Raw genomic sequence first — 5,523 nt, 5'->3', positions numbered from 1 at the left:
TATGCCGGGAGAAGGAGCACCATCTTATGGTCTGATTTCCCAAAGTGCGGTCGGGGGATGGACCTGTAGGCGCCCTTGATTTTTGAGTAGCAGTGGTCAAGAGTGTTGTCGCCCCTGGTGGGACAGGAGATGTGCTGGTGGAATTTTGGCAGTACACTCTTGAGGTTGGCCTTGTTGAAGTCTCCGGCCACGATGAACAAGGCCTCCGGGTGTTCTGTTTCGTAGTTGTTTATTACTGTGTAGAGTTCGTCCAGCGCCTTCCTCACTACTGCCTGGGGTGGGATGTAGACTGCTGTGATAATGGCTGAAGTGAACTCACGTGGAAGATAATATGGGCGGCACTTCACGGTCAGGTATTCCAGGTCTGGGAGCATTAGGTCGCCAGAGTCGCCACATCCAAGCACCAGGAGGAGTTGATGAGGAGGCAAACCCCTCCACCCTTCGCTTTGCCTGATGATGCCGTGCGGTCCGCCCAGTCAATTGAGAAACCTTCAGGTTGTATGGCACAGTCCGGGGAGGCATCTTGTCTGCACTGACCTTCCGAAAGAGCACTCTACCTCGGCCCATCCCCCACCCTATCCCTGTAAATCCACATATTGATCAAGGCCAATCCACCTAACCTGCACATGTTTGGACTGTGGGAGGAAACCGGGGCACCCTAAGGAAACCTACGGAGACACAGGGAGAACATGCAGACTCCACACAGACAGTCACCCAAGGCTGGAATCGAATTGGGGTCCCTGGCACTGTGCCATTTTGGTGTCCTTGGTCAAGTGTCTCTTAAATCATCAGGTGGGCAGTATGGTTTTCACAACCCACATTTCAGCCCTGACCACCCAAATGAACAGGGATCTTGGGTTTGGAAGTTCCTCTTGAAGAGCCTTAGTTGCTGTAGTGCCTCTTGTAGATGGTACACACTAGTGCCACTGTGCATTGATGGTAGAGGGAATGAATGCTGAAGCTGGTGGATGGGGTGCCAGTCAAGCAGACTGCTTTATCCAGGTTAATATTGTAGCCATCTGACATGGCCACTTCCAATTAAGCACAGAGCAACTCGCAAAGACTGATGGGTAAAATGGACAAGCCAAGAGTCAGGCAGGTTCTGAGCCTGAAATGCATATCTGTCAGCAAATTCCAGACGTATCGAAACCCCGTCCCATTAGCATGTTAATCAGGCCGATTAGCAGGTGATGGCCCATCTCCCCCAACACAAAGGACTGGTACTCCAGCAACCGGAACAGTCCCAGACATTTCGGTGCCACTCCCTGTCCAAGGGAAATGCAAACAACAGGGTCAATGACCGCTTGAGACACGCCCAGTCATCCAGATCCCCGCCCACTTATTGACTAAGGAATCGAACGGAGTGATCAGGGGTCACCCAATTACTAAGGCCCAAATCGAAGGACCACCCAAAAGAGCGTGAAAGCCCCCAAGTATAAAGGAAGAGTTCGCCATATGCTCGCTCTCTTTTGGCCTTGGTACCCCGGTCACGGCCATTGCCAATTGCAGCAACACCAGAAGCAAGTTCGAGTTCAATGCCCACTACCATAAGGACGAGCCCAGCCGTGCAGCAGTTACGACTTCAAACCCAAGAGATCCTGAACAGCGGCCACTGTTTCCTGACCTAAACCTGGTGCCTGAAGTTAAGTACAGGTTGTCTTAGTAATAGGTGTAGTTAACTAGTAGTGTTTATGTTGCATGACTAATTGTGTGTAAATAAAGTACCCTTGAACTTGAACTAACTAACTGGTGTTTGGCTCTTTGATCGATAGCCGGTTGAAACTTGTGGTGGTATCATTCGATACCTGGCGACTCTAAGCATTTGGACATAGACAATATAGAAAGAAAGGCAAATTCACTGATTGCCCTAATTGGAACAGAGACAGAGTAAAGAGCATAGTAAAGAGAAATCACACAACAGTATTGAGCTTCTTGAGTGTTCTTGGAGTTGCACTAATCCAGGCAAGGTAAGAGTATATCAACACACTCCTGACTTGTGCCTTGCAGATGGTAGATAGGCTTTGGGGAGTCAGGAGGTGAGTCACTTACCGCAAGATTCATAGCCTCTGACCCTAACCCCTGCTTGGAGCTATATTTAAAAATCTCAAAAAGGTAACAGTTCCTGCTTTGTTTTGGGGGTTTGAGTCTTACTGCTATTCCTCCAAAGAGTAGTTACCCACTTTGGCATTTAATAGTGGTTTGGGGAATTCCTACATTACCTGTGTCCACCCCTACAACCTCTGATAGTCACCCATTTCCTAATCTCTTGCACCCTCTGTAACTGTGGGTTGACCACATCTGGAATACATGTCCAAAGCAACTTTCAAACACCCAGCAATGCTAAAGTGACTTCAGCACTCCTCAAGGTCCAAAAACCAGAGCTTGAGCACGGAGCAACTGGCAACATGGGCATCCAGCACACAGAGCAGGATGCACATTCAATGGGTCCCAGTTGTCCTGCCATATTAATCAATCCTTTAAATCACTGAGATGTTTGTGACTCCAACACTTTGATGCTGAACTTTAAAAAGAGAAGAAATTGACGTCTGAGACACTGGCCTGTGAAATTCTATGAAACGAACCTCTCAAAAAGATTGACATATGAAAATAATTAAAAACTAACTAAAGGCATCAGAAAATATATCCAGCAATCAGAAACACAACACAATCTATAATCAAGTGAATTTCAGCAGTGATAAATGAATAATTCAATCAAATTTGCCTGTTATCCTCAAATCCACTTGCTCCTCAGCAGTGATGTTGTGACATCGCTTTCTAACTCTTTTTCAGGTTTCTGCATCCAGTGCCCACTCTGACTCTGATTTCTCTCTGCTCTTATTGACTTTCTTCCTGTTGTCCATACAGTGTACCACCCCTCCCCCCCCCCCCCCCCCGCCCCGCGCGCTTATAAACATCTTCCGATATCCGGGTTTTTGGGTTGGCTTTAAGTCAGGTGATGCGCTTCAGGAGCCCAGAAAGTTCTGATACACACACAAGTGCAGAAACTGACCAGAAAGTTTAAACTTCCAATGGGCTGATTTCCATGGCTGAGGACCCTCTGTGAACGTCACCGACACGAAGCTCACTGTCAGAGACATTGGCCAGATCTACTGGATTGACCCAGTTATATACCCAGGAAATGTTCCGCTGGTGAATACCTGGTCTGACTAAGTGATTAGTCAATGTGACTAAACTGAGCACGATAACCGGTTCCCCCAATCAGTCTCCAGTCCAATCTGAGTACAACACCCCCCCAACTGACTCGCCTACCCCACCTGACTATCCACCATCCGACTCGACAACACTGCATCGACTATCACCTTGACCAGACCCGACCTGATTACCCCAGAATCAACTAACGCCCATCCAACTACTCCACCAACCTGACCAGGGTGCCCCACTGCACCTGACTACCCCACAATCAGTCCTCCCACGTGAACCAACTACCCACGACCTGACCTGACTACATCTCCGACCTGACCTATCTAAGCCCCCCACCCAACTATGCCCCCCCCAAACCCAATCTGACTACAACCTCAACCAATGGCTAGCCTGATCCAACCCGACTACCACCCCAGCAAATAACCTTCTCATCCATCCAACCTGCCTAACCCCCGGTTCACTCGCTCCCTCGCTCACTCACTCATCCGCTCACACTCACCCGCTCACACCTACCCACTTACACACACCCTCTCACACCCACCCACTCCCACTTACACACATACACACCCGCAATCGCCCATATACATCCACTCACCCCCACACACTAACTCCCAGCCGCTCAAACCACCTGCTCATATCCACTGACACCCACCCTATCACACCCAGCCACGCCCACCCACTCACTACCCACTCACACATACACACACCACACCCCTGCACTCACCCGCATAGACCGTACCACTCACATCCACCCACCGGCTCACACCCACCCGCTCACACCCATCCGCTCACACACCCATTCACACTCACCTGCTCATACCACCCACTCACACACCCATCCTCTCACAACCCCACCGACACACACCCTCATCCACTCATGCTCACTCACCCACTCACACTCACCTACTCACACAGACCCTCTCTCACCCACCCACTACTCCTTACACACACTCGCACTCACCCACAAACACCTACTCACCCCCACCGACTAACTCACACCCACTCACCCCCCCACCCACACAGCCCCATCCACTCACACCACCACCAACATGGCAGCACGGTAGCATTGTGGATAGCACAATTGCTTCACAGCTCCAGGGTCCCAGGTTCGATTCCGGCTTGGGTCACTGTCTGTGCGGAGTCTGCACATCCTCCCTGTGTGTGCGTGGGTTTCCTCCGGGTGCTCCGGTTTCCTCCCACAGTCCAAAGATGTGCAGGTTAGGTGGATTGGCCATGATAAATTGCCCTTAGTGTCCAAAATTGCCCTTAGTGTTGGGTGCGGTTGCTGGGTTGTGGGGATAGGGTGGAGGTGTTGACCTTGGGTCGGGTGCTCTTTGAAAGAGCCGGTGCGGACTCGATGGGTCGAATGGCCTCCTTCTGCATTGTAAATTCTATGATAATCTATGAAACACACATGCAGTCACCCACTCCACACACCCCTCACACACACACAGACACCCACTCACACCCACCCACTTACACCCATCCACTCACTCTCCTACACCCTCACTCGCACTCACTCACTCGCACTCACCCACTCACTCACACCCACCCACTCACTCACACCCACCCACCCACTGACTCACTCAGACCCACCCACCCACTGACCCACTCAGACCCACCCATCCACTTACTAACACCCACCCCTCACTCACACCCACCCACTCACTCACACCCACCCACTCACTCACACCCACCCAGTCACTAACACCCACCCACTCGCACCCACCCACTCACACCCACCCACCCCCTCACATCCACCCACTCGCTAACACCCACCCACTCAGAGCCACCCACTCACTCACACCCACCCACTGACCCACTCACACCCACCCACCCACTTACTAACACCCACCCACTCACTCACACCCACCCACTCACTCACACCCACCCACTCACTCACACCCACCCAGTCACTAACACCCACCCACTCGCACCCACCCACTCACACCCACCCACCCCCTCACATCCACCCACTCGCTAACACCCACACACTCAGAGCCACCCACTCACTCACACCCACCCACTGACCCACTCACACCCACCCACCCACTTACTAACACCCACCCACTCACTAACACCCACCCACTCACTCACACCCACCCATCACACCCACACACGCCCTCACACCCACCCATTCACTAACACCCACCCACTCACTCACACCCACCCATCACACCCACACACGCCCTCACACCCATCCATTCACTAACACCCACCCACTTACTCACACCCACTTACTAACACCCACCCACTCACTAACACCCACCCACTCACTCACACCCACCCACTCACTCACACACACCCATCACACACACCCACTCACTCACTCCACCAACTCACACCCACCCACTCACACCC

The sequence above is a fragment of the Scyliorhinus torazame genome, chromosome 11, assembly GCF_047496885.1.
Source record: "Scyliorhinus torazame isolate Kashiwa2021f chromosome 11, sScyTor2.1, whole genome shotgun sequence".
NCBI classification, from domain to species: domain Eukaryota; kingdom Metazoa; phylum Chordata; class Chondrichthyes; order Carcharhiniformes; family Scyliorhinidae; genus Scyliorhinus; species Scyliorhinus torazame.
Note: the sequence above shows the minus strand (reverse complement) of the source record.